This window comes from Protopterus annectens, chromosome 6.part1, assembly GCF_019279795.1.
Source record: "Protopterus annectens isolate FY-2018-M chromosome 6.part1, PAN1.0, whole genome shotgun sequence".
NCBI classification, from domain to species: domain Eukaryota; kingdom Metazoa; phylum Chordata; order Ceratodontiformes; family Protopteridae; genus Protopterus; species Protopterus annectens.
Window position 1 is genome coordinate 336597037 of NC_056738.1, and position 12464 is coordinate 336609500.

At 43.5% G+C, this 12464-nt stretch overlaps 1 protein-coding gene across 1 annotated transcript in view; it reads right to left on the reverse strand.

The window, feature by feature from the left end:
* Positions 1–12464, reverse strand: part of MTA2 (metastasis associated 1 family member 2) — a 1757597-nt gene that overhangs the window by 1462046 nt on the left and 283087 nt on the right. The window lies entirely within an intron of this gene.

The window sequence follows — 12464 nt, forward strand, 5'->3', positions numbered from 1 at the left end:
TACTGGAGGAATAGCTAAAGGCATATGCTGAGGCAGGAGTAAGAAATTTTTTTTTTTTTTTTTTTTTTTAAATCGGAAAAATCCTGGCTTTCCAGTGGAAATGCTCCCTTAGAGTATGTAAGGTTTTACATAAAGAAAAATCCTCTGGAGGGGAAGCAGAGGGAATATAGTCCTCTGCATCAGAATCCTCATAAGTAGATAAGGGCAAATTCAGATCAGAAGAATCAGAAAAATCAGAATCCTGGTCAAATGATTCATAAACAACTTCAGTACTAGGTCTCTAGAAGGGGGAGGCTGGCTTCCCCTGATTAGAGTTATAAGATCTTCAGCCATTCTTATCACTTGTTTTTTAGGCATAGAGGCCTGAGCATGCGACCTGGGCATCGTTTTTTTAGGCACGGTTTGAGATTTAGGCCTAAAAGAAGGACACGTTGGTTTAATATGCAAGTCCATAGGCCTGAATACACCCTCAGAAGCCGGTGCCTGCACAGCGGCTCCGGACCCATCCAAGGTAGAGACATATACAGGTTCCATAGTTGAAGCATCGCATGGCATACCAGACTCCGAATGGGTCTCAGTAGAGGCCTGCGAATCAGAAGTAGCGAGTATCAGGGGCTGCAAAAGCACCTCACCGAGTACCGGCAAACTGGTGACTGGCTTAGGAGAAGCATCGTTGGCAGTATTGGACCTCGGCGGCCTCTGTCTTTATCCCTGCGTTTTTTTTTAATCCCAGTAGTCAGATGGCTAACAGATGACATTTCTGGATAAGTAACAGAGAACCGAAATATTTTGAGGTGAAAATATACAGACGGATAGGGTGCTGATTAAATAAAGCAAAAAACTGACAGCACAGTATGTTGTGGTCAGGGCCTAGGCAAGGAATACAGTACGAATGAAAATCTTTATTAGGTATTTGCTTTCCACAAGTAATGTAATTATTAACTTTTACTGACATCGGTAAGGAGCAAGAAAAAGTTTCTCCAATGGGGTACTTGGCTTTAGTTGAAGACTTCAGTTCTGAAACTCAAAAACTACAGTTTTGTACCTACCATAAATGTAGATGTCCGATAGATATGCAACTGCAGTCATAACACATATGGGTTGTCCTGCCTCAGGCAGCCCTCGGTCGGCCGAATTCCAAAGTCTGGGTCCGGCATCGGCTGGTGTCGCCTCCTCGCAGTCACCACGGCTGGAGTATAAAGGCATCGGCCGACGCCATCTTCTTCAGTGTTTCTTGCCCCAGATGCCAGGTGCCCTCCTAGGAAGGCTAAATTTGGTAAATGGATAAAAATAATCCCAAACATGCACAACAGTAATAAACAGATACACCATAGGAATACCCCCAGCTAATGGGAAATGGTGTAGGGACCCAAAAAGAAGGATACAGAGGGGTAGGAGGGAGGGAAAATCAGACTGCAGTTGCATATCTATCGGACATCTACATTTATGGTAGGTACAAAACTGTACTATGTCCTTCAAGAATGCAACTGCAGTCATAACATATGGGTTGAATACCATAGCCAAGCTGGGGGTGGATGGACCTAAGATAAGGATGGTGTAGCTAAAATCCCCTGCAGGACTGCCGAAGCAAAGCCTGCTCGGGATCTGGAATATAAGGGCAGGTTGTAGTGCTTAGTAAATGTATGCACGGAGCTCCATGTAGCAGCCTCTAAAATGTCCTTTGTTACCACTCCTCTTAGCAAAGCTGTGGAAGTGGCCATAGCTCTGGTGGAATGTGGCCTAATATCGGCTGGCACACCTTTTCCATGGAAAGAATAGCAGAATCTGATGCAATGTCCAATCCATTTTGAAATTGTTTGTTTGGAGATTGCTTTTCCTTGTACTCCAGCAGCATAGGCTACAAACAGTTGGTCAGACTTTCTGGTGGCCTTAGTTCTGTCCAAGTAGTAACGTAGTTGTCTGTGTATGTCCAAAGTATGCAGTAGCTTTTCCCCCCTATTTTGAGGATTGGGGAAGAATGCAGGCAGGTGAATAGCTTGATTTAGAGAAACCCTGGAAATAACTTTGGACATGAATGTAGGATTTGTTCTTAGAGAAACCCTGTCTTGATGAAAAATGAGGAAGGGGGGCACTGCCATGAGTGCCTGTATCTCAAACTCTTCTTGCAGATGTGACTGCCAATAAGAAGGCCGTCTTCCATGAAAGAAATTGCATTTCTGAACTTGCTGCTGGCTCAAATGGAGGAAGAGTTAATTTTTCCAACACATAATTGAGGTCCCATGCAGGTACTGGCTGTTTTCTGGGAGGTTTGATATTCTTTATTCCTCTTAGAAACGGTCTTAGCAATGGATGAGAAAACACTGGAGGGTCACTGTTGTATTTTGCTGAGATTGCTGAAGCATGAATCTTTATTGAAGAGTATGAAAGTCCGGTATGAAGTAGTTCTGCCAAGTATTCTAAAATCTGAGGTATACTCGGTAATGCTGTGTCCTGACCCCTGTTGGCATTCCAGATGCTGAATCTCTTCCATTTGGCTGAATATGTTTTTCTTGTGGAAGGTCTGCGTGCTTCCAGCAGGATTTCTTGAACCGATTTTGATAGAGAGTTAGGTGGAGAAATCATGTTAGCCTCCAGGCTGTCAGATGTAATGATTTCAGGTCTTGATGTATAGTCCTGTAATTGTGTTGTTAGGAGCAGGGGGCATATGGTCAGAGGCCATGGCTCGGTCCGAGTTATGGTCAATAGCAATGGGTACCAGTGCTGCCTTGGCCAGTCTGGAGCTATCAAAATACCTGTTGGTTGTTCTGCTTTGATCTTCAGTATCACCTTGGTCAGCAGAGGCAGAGGAGGGAATGCATACATTTTTAGAGAATTCCAGCTGAAGGAGAGAGCATCTGTCTTCCAGGCTAGAGGATGGTGAGTCCTAGTGCAGAACCTTTTCAGGTGATGATTTAAGTGGGAGGCGAAAAGATCTACATCCGGTCTTCCCCATGTCTTTGTAGAAAATGTGAGGATGCAGCATCCATTCGTGTGGATCCATGAAATTTCTGCTCAGGTTGTCCGCCAGTACATTGTCCTTGCCTGGTACAAACTGGGATTGTAAATGTATCCTCAGGCTCAGGGATTTTTCCCAGAGAAGCATTGTTAGTCTGCAGAGGGGATAAGAATGAGTGCCTCCCTGCTTGTTTATGTACCACATGACAGTGGTGTTGTCTGTCCTTATCAGTAAATGCCCTTGTTGTAGTGATTTTTCGAAGGTCTCGATTGCATGTATCCCTGCCAACATTTCCTTTTGGTTTATGTGCAGATGTCTTTCCTTTGGTGTCCATTGCCCTTGAATGCATCTGTTCTCCATGTGCGCCCCCCATCCATGGTCTGAGGCGTCTGTTGTAATCATTTGGCCTGCTTGAGGTCTGTTGAAAGACATGCCTTTGTTTTGCTGACTGGCTTGAGCCCACCATAAAAATTCTTTTTGCAGACATGGAATAAGTGGGATTATGTCCTCTAGGCTTTGGCTGTGTTGAGACCATAAGTTTTTTAAATACCATTGCAGCTTTCTCATATGAAGTCTTGCCAAAGGTATCAGAAGGATGCAAGATGCCATGAACCCCAGGGCCTGCAGGATTTTCCTTGCAGTCAGCTGGGAGAGTTTTGCTAGGCCTTTGAAGTACTCTGGTAAATGCTGCTGTTTTTCCTCTGAGATAGGCCATTTGGTTTTGTGTGTCCAGTTTGGCTCCTAAGAAGATAATCTGTTGGGATGGCAGTAGTTTTGACTTCTGAGTGTTGACCGTGTATCCCAAGGCCTGCAGTAGATGCATGACATAGTCCAAATTTTCTTTTATGGTTTGTTTGTTGTCTGCTTGTATGAGGCAGTCGTCCAAGTAGGGGTATATTTGAATCCCCTGCAGTCTGCAGTGTGCCACTACTGATGCCAGGCATTTCGTGAACACTCTGGGCGCAGTAGATAAGCCAAACAGCAATGCTGAGAATTGATAATGCTCTGTCCCTGCAAGAAATCAGAGGTATCTTCTGCAGCTTTGTCTGATTGGGACATGCAGGTATGCCTCCTTGAGGTCCAGAGTGACCAGCCAAGACCCCTTGCCCAGCATGGGAAGGAGTTGCTGCAACGTCAGCATTTTGAATTTTGGCACTATGAGAAAAGTGTTTAGAAATGACAAGTCCAGTATGGGTCTCCATTTGTTTTCTTTTCTTGGAACAAGGAACAGCCTTGAATAAAATCCCTGGCCTTGCTCCTGAGGAGGAACCCTTTCTATTGCTTTTATACTTAATAGCTTGGAAACTTGAGAAAGTGCCTCTGCCCTTTGATGATGTGGCAGGTTTGGCATGCCTTGTCTTATTGGTAATGTGTGGAAGTGGAATCTGTAACCTTTGTCTATCAAATCCAGAATCCAGTTGTCCTTGGTTAAGATATGCCAGTTTTGTGAGAATAAGGATAATTTTCCGCCCAAGGGTGCTTCTCTTTGAACCTTTGTAGGCGGAATGAAAATCATGTCATTGCGATTGTCCTTGTGGTGCAGCTGAACTGTCTGTACCACTTCTTTGATTTGGAGGTTGCCATTGGCGTCCCCTGTAAGATCCTCGGTATTGCCCTCTACCTCGGGCACGTCTGCTTTTCCCCTTTGAAACTTGTCTGAGCCGGGGAAGGACCAATTCTTTGAGGGCCAGTTTCTGCTGAATCTGGGTGGCTGAACCTGAAGGAAATCCTTGACTGTCTGTACTGACTTTGCTTTTTCCTCTATGGATTTCAATACATCTTGTGCATTAGCACCAAAAAGCTTCTGTTTTTCCAAAGGTGCATAACTTTACTTTAACATGGTCAGGCAAAGACTGATCCTTTAACCAAGCATGTCTACGTATCACAGCCCCAGTTATAGCTGCCCTACATGAAGCTTCCAGCGCATCATAACCACACTGAAGAAAATGGTTATTAACCTGCTGAGTGTTATGTATATGATCCAGCAATGCCTTTTTATCAATAGGCTCAGGAGAGGCTAACTTTTTCTGTACATCGTCCAGGAGAAAATCCTGGTACTGAAACATGTGAAAAAGGCAATTTAGTGACCTCATGGCCAGGGTAGTAGAAGTATATACTTTTTTACCCCATCTCTCCAGGGACCTTGCTTCCCTGTCTGCCGGCAGTGGGTTTTTGGCAGAGGAGGTAGCCACTCCCTTGGGACCCTGTGAAATAGTTTCTAGATCCACAGAGTGGGCCTTAAACAGGTGCTTGTGAGTGTCAGGGACCCTATAATATCTGTCCGTCTTGACAGGAGCCGGAGGAAGAGAATCAGGGTTAGCACTGGAGTCAGAGAAAACATCATCCAAAACATCCATAACAGGTGGAATAGCTAAAGGCCTGTGCTGGGGAAGCTTGAGGAAGGTACGAAGCCTTTTCCTGGAGTCAGAGAATTCCTGACCCTGCCATTGAAAATGTTCCCTCATGGAATGCAGGACTTCACCAAATGAGAAATCCTCTGGAGGGGAGGCAGAGGGAATTGATTCCTCAGCATCAGAGTCCTCGTAGGCCTGGAAGGATTCTTCTTGGGTATCAGAATGTTCGGAATCCCCAGAGGCTTCATCCAAAGAGAGGTCGTCCGCCTGCTCAGTTCTGGGCCTTTTCTCTGCAGGTGGCTGAGAACCCCTCTCCGGAAGAGGCTGAGACCCCCTGATAAGGGAAATAAGATCAGCAGCCAGAGACATTATCTGCTTATCTGAAGAAGGGGCCTGGGCAGTAGGTCTAGGATGGGCCTTGGCCTGACTGGCGGCCTTAGCACGTGCAAAGGCCTTGATGGACATGGATACAGGAGGCCTAGCAGCCCCACGTGCAGGCGTAACCTTGTCCACAGAAATGGTGTCGGGTAGATCCAGAACTTCGGTTTCCGGAGGAAAATCTACAACCGGCACCGGAGAGATCTCAGAGGCCGAAGGTCGTGTTAACGCTGTGTCGTCGGCCTGGAGCGGTAGATTTACCACTTCTGAAGGAACCGGAGCACTAGCAGAGGGTTTGGGAGTAGCATCGGTAGTGGACGCGGGCCGAGGATGTCTGTCCCGGTCCTTGCGTTTTTTTAGCAGATTGGGTAGTCGGTAGATCCGACGGCATGATATACGCAAAAGATTCACCGAAAAAGTCCTCTGCGAATTCTGCTCGGCGCCTGAGAGTGTGCTTATTGAAGCAGGCACAGGCAGCACAGGCCGAGACGTCGTGGTCTGGGCCCAAGCAAGGAAGGCAGAGAGAATGGAAGTCCTTATGAGGTATTTGTTTACCAAAAGACAAACAATTAACTTTCTCAATTTGTTCTGACATCAGCTGAGGCAAGAATAAATGTTCCCCAACGGGGTACTTAGCTTTTAGATGACTTCGGTACTGAAAACACAGGAGACGACCGACCGGCACTTGCGAAATGCTTCTGCTTCGGGAACCGCGTGGCAAGAAAGACTGAAGATGGCGTCAGCCGATGCCTTTATACTCCAGCCGTGGTGACGTCGGAGAGGAGGCGACACCAGCCGACGCTGGACCCAGACCTTGGAATTCGGCCGACCAAGGGCTGCCTGAGGCAGGACAACCCATATGTTATGACTGCAGTTGCATTCTTGAAGGACATCTGAAAATTTCAGGAGTCGGCCAACCGGCACTTGTGAACTTCTTCTGCTTCGGGCACCACACGGCAAGAAAGACTGATGTAATGGTGTTGGCTACATGTTTTATACCCCTGACGACCTGACATCATGGAATGGACAGCAACCGATGCAGGACCCAAGACTCTGTTAATCAGGCCGACTGAGGGGTACTGCAAGCAGATAACCCAAAAGTGATGACTGCAACAGTGAAACACAAAGAAAATCAGGGCAGTGCATGTGCAACATATGCCACCACAGGTAGGTGGAACTTTGCAAAATTTTGTCTCATTTGACTATCACTGATTTGTACAGATGCTTGTGTTAAACACAACAGGGTTATTACAACTAATGAAATGCACATGTTTACACAGAGAATTCTGGAAGGGAAGAGTAGAAGTTTTTGAAATTTTCTATAACTTTCAGATACTGCAACAGATCTTAGCAAAGCTCTGTGTGTATAGTACCAGAGTCAGGTGATCAAATGTGATGTCATTCTATCACCAGCACTGAGAGGATGGAACTCACAACAGGTTGTTTTGCTTACTTTGGAATTTGACAAAGATCTAGGACAATTATCACAATCAGTTCAGTTTTAGTTGGAAGCTCATCACCTTGCCTTCTGGCAATAAGCATCTCAGCATCTAATCTTGCCTTGCTGTATTAAAGGGTACAATTACTCTTTATACAGTCAGGAAATACAGTAAGATTAGTTAAGTATTGTTTTTCGGCATCTGAATCTGTCCAGCTGGGTTATTTTTATTTCTCCTGTGACTTAGACATTTACTATACTCCTGTTTTCTATTTTACTATTAAATATTTTTACACCTTTCACTGTGGCTGGTCTTTTAGAGAATACTTTTAACATCTTGAAGAGTACTTGTGGTTATTTTAGTGACTCCTTGGCCACTCCATAAAGCCTTGCTGCTTTGGTTACACTCACTTACATTAGTATCATTTTACTCAGTACAATTGGATACTCTTGTAAGAGTCAGAGTGGTTGACTGGTGGCAGCATGGTTACCTTATAGTTTGGGCAGAAGGGATACAGATAATAGATCTGTGCCAACCTTTCCCAGAAGTGTGTGTGAGAAAATTAAATACCCAGGTGTAGGTGTGTCAGCTATTCAGAACTGGGACATAGTTCTCGAAAGTGAGTCTTGTTTGGGATCTGGAGAGAGAGAGTCCAGTCCCAGGTCTGGAGCATGATGCCTGTTTGCACTTGGGGGAAACCATGCTTGACGCAGAGAGATGCATCTAAAACACTGTGTAAATTCATCCCTGTTCTTAGTGACAGTCTCACTGTGCCAGTGGTGAGGATTGAGGCTCCGTGATTGCTGGCCTGAGTAGAGAAGGCATCAAATACCCTACACTAAATGATTACATTACAGTGACCATGAAACAGTGTCAAACTATTCTGCAGTTAAGCCATGATAAAGGAAAAAAATTGTCACCACTGTTACTTTGTCTTATCCTTATCCCATTAAGCTGTCTACTTAACAGATTAGGTCATGATTACAATCTGGCTCCCAGAAAACAGTCTAAAGAAAGTTTTTTGTGGATGATTTAAAACTGTACAGTTAGATAAGGAACTGTGAAAGTGGCCAAAATGTTTTTAGATGATACAAGAATGTCATTTGGTCTTGATAAATGTGCAAAAGCAGCCTTTAAATTCAGGAAAGCTGCAGCACCAATGAAATATCTGCCTGGGACAGGAATGCGATATAAAAACTTTAGCAAGAGGGAATGTATAAATACTTGGGAATTGATGAAGGATCAGCACTAAAACATGAACAAATGCAAATAACTCTTAGTAAGGAATATTTCTGAAGACTAAAATTAATACTGAAAACAGTGCTGACATCTAGAAACAAAGTCCAAGCTATAAACCAATTTGCTCCTTCTGTTCTTAGTTTTGGAGTGACTGACCAGCCCTAAAAGATGTTGGATCAGTTGGACAAAAAAAGACAATGATGCTTCATGTTTATCAAATGACTTCTAAACAGTGTATACCAAGATTATATATTCTCCATTCTGAAGGCGGTATAGGCCTCCTCGAAATTGATTACATGGACATATCTGCAATTGCAGGACTGCATATATCTGCTGACCAAGATCCAAACAATGTGAAAGTTTTAAAACAGGACAACAAATCTAAGATGACTTCCCTGCTTAGTTTAGCAGAAGCATATCTGTGTCAACCAGGAATGGAAATAAAACCATAAGCAGATTAAAAAAAAAAAAAATCAGGCAGCAACTGAATGTACCAAAAAAAACAAAGAAAGAATACAAGGTGAAGGATCAGATGAGAAGGCAAGAAATATGGAAAATGCATAAAAAGAGTTGCAAGTACAGAGAAATCTTGGCTCATCCTCATGCTGATCAGGATCAAATGCAGGAATGGTTAAGGAGAGGTGAATTTAAACCAAAAGCCGAAAGGTTAACATTGGCAGACCAAGAGTGTACACCATGTACATAAGTCCATTGAACTTGTGGGAGAAAGACAAATGTAGGTTTTGTTAAACAGAATTGGAAAACAGTAGCACATCTTTTTGCTGACTGTGATATAATAATGCATACTGAATGGCACAACAATGTAGCAAGACTGTTGCATTGGGGATTGTGCAAACATTATAATATTGAAGTAGCTGAAAAACACTGGAAACATGAGCCACAAAGCATTATAAAAAAAGTTTATATCACACTGGATCACCCATTACCAACAGTTCGAAAACAGATGCAAGAAAACCAGATACAGCAGACCATGAAAAGATAAAAGTAGCATTGATCAGTGAAACTGCTACACCCAATGACTACAGTGTCTTATGTACAGAGAGGTGCACAGACATAAAATACCAGGATTTGCAGGCAGAACAGACGGCAATGTGGAAGGAAGATACCCAGACAGTTACAAAAGTAGTAGGAGCAACAGGTCTTGCAAAAAAGAATTTATAATATTACTTGGATATGTTAGTGATGCATATAACTCCGTATGAATTTGCAGGAGTCATCATCACTGGGAAAACAGAGGGTGCTGCGAAGAGCACTCCTGTCTGACAAAGATTGAAACAATACTAATTTCATGAACTTTAATCATACTTTGACTTCAGAATGGGGTCCATTCCCATCATTGCATTAGAAACCAAAAAGACTGAGAAATTAAAGAAAGGAATCATAAGCCAAAGGTGAAGGCATCTATGAAGAACAGGACAAAGACTCCTCCATCAGACACTGAATCCTCATCCAAGGAATCCAGTTCCCTAAGCAGTTTAGGAGGGGGTAGAGGTTCCAAGGAGGAGCAAGTACTGAAACTCCTTGAGGAGGTTTCAGGGCCATCAAAGCAGAAAATAAGCCCCAAGTAAACTCTTGCCATTCCCTTTCAGAATCTTTAGAATGGACAAAAACGTGCTTCATTTTTCTAAGGGACATCAGCCTTAACAAATACCAGGAGGTTCCAACCTTTGGACAGATTCAATAAGAGAACCCAGAAACTCCTCCATGACGCAATACCTTTGGAATCCCTCTAGGACCTTCCAAGATCAACTGCAGTTCCCCCTCGATGTCCAGAGCAGATGCCTGCAAAGCCTCAGAGGATGTGGGAAAAACACAGATCCATGCCAGCTTCCAATGGGAATGTGTCAGAGGAATCAGATGTAGATGCAGAATGACCTACAGATCTATTACCTGCTTCTAGAGGGATATCCAGTGCAGAATGGACAACTAATAAATCTGGCAGAGACTTCTTGGCCGCCTTCTTACCTAGTGGGAGTATCTCGGGGTTAAAGGACTCTACCATGATACCCTGAGCCAACTGTTTAAGCAAGTGGTTTTCATGACAAATGTCCAGGGAAATCAAACTACTACTGAGCATCTTAGGCACAAACACCTTAACACTACAAGTATGGTCGTGAGAAGCACCCAAATAAAAATACACTGTTCATGATGATCCTTATGAGGAATCTGCCTCCACAATGACATTTCCCTTCTTGGATGACATGAACTCTATGCAGCAAAATAAAATACAAGACGTTGAAAAGTTTAAAAAAAATCAACCAACAGGGCACTTATCTGTTGGCCAGCTATTCAGCACAGCAACAAGGTGTTCTGATCTACTAGCAATAATGGTGTTCCAAATGGTGGCAAAATAATTCTGGGTACCTGAGTTCATATGTCCCTTTCATGCCAACATTCTGTGCAAGTTGCATAAGCATGACGCATGGTGCACAGCGCATACAAAGATAATTAAGAGTTTGGTACACTGGATGATCATTGGGCTTCCCTGGGTGGGAGATTCCTTCTGTTTAGAATACTGCAACAGTGATACAGAACGACATCTGGAACTACTCTTACACTTCAAAAACCTCAGAAAGTGCCATTTTGAAATTGGGATGTGAAGGTAAACATCTTTTAACTGCAAAGTGACCACAAGGGTCTGGAAAGGCACAACTGGCAACAGGTTTTACAGAGTTAACATTCTGAACTCTAACTACGACACCTGTTCAAGCAGGACAAGTCTGCACGTGCCTTCCTTTTTGAGGACCAGAAAGTAAAATCCTTATCCTTCCTCTCCAGCCTGCATCTTCTCTACTGCCCTCGTCTTTCTTTTAAAGACCAAATGAATAAGGTCTGATTGCTGGGAATTTCTATGCAATGTGGAATCTTTGGAAATGTTAATTTGCAGCCCTGATGAATATTTAAAGCCCATTTTTCCTAGGTGATGACTTCCCACGCCCCCCCCCCCCAAACTATCTCTAAAGGGAGAGTGGTAAGAGGAGGAGAGGGTGGGCTTAATGGAGAAGGCAGCCTGGATGAGTCCCCGACTTCAAGTCTTGTCAATTGGTTTTGAATTTTCCCTTGTTCAGATTTTTTTTCCCCTGTTTAGTGCAGAAAGGCCAAGACTTGACTGGGTAGTTCATGCTAAATTTACATGACTGGGCCTAAAAAATCTGTTTTATATAATATATAGTCCTGCCCTTTTTCTCAAATCTCTTAAATAAATCTTCAGCAGAGGAACTGAAAGAGGCAATCCTTGTCCATGGAAGCATTAAAGACGTGGCCTTAAAGTCTGGAAGGGTATGGGACTTCAACCAGGACAGTCTCTGAATGGACTCCGTGGCAACTGCTGCTCTACATGATGCATTCACCACATCATAACCACATTTCTTGGAGTAACGAACTGAAAAGATGCAATGTTCGAGCTCCTTCCTCAGATCCTTATTCTGTATTCCTTTTGCCTTACCCTTATCTTTTCTAGCAGGAACAGCTGAGAGGAAAACATGGGTTTAGCAGTTTAATGCTCTAAACACAGGCAACAGAACCACAAGCCTCCTTCTCTAAATCTGAAGAGTATCCTAATCTCCTGTTCAATGGATTTGTGGATGGAGCTGCAGTGGGTCCCTAGCTGCAATCTAAAGGCACCACTGATGGACAGGCCAAATGACTCTTACAAAGGAATCAGTGAGAACCCTTGACCCTAATGAAGTGTTCAAGTTACTTGGTGCAGAGGAATCTAGCACCGATGTACTGGTGGATACATCCTCCAGGAAGCGAATGACCAGAGGAAAAACTAGTGCTCTAAATTCATGCATGCCTATGAAAGCTCTGTATCCAAGCTGGGTCTCAAGAGTATTCTTTAACTTCTCCACTGTCTAAGAGTGCTCATAAAAGATACCCGATAGAGAAGCAAGGTATTGAATTCATAAGCAGCACAAGAGGAAAATTGGCAAAAATCAGCTCATCTGTTTATGAATTATGGGAATCAATCTTCAGCTTATTTATTTTTAGAATGGATCCTGACACATCTGGAATTTCTAGTTCTAGTATTCTGGACTTCAAAAGGCATGAAAACTTTAGTCAGTTGGACAAATTTAT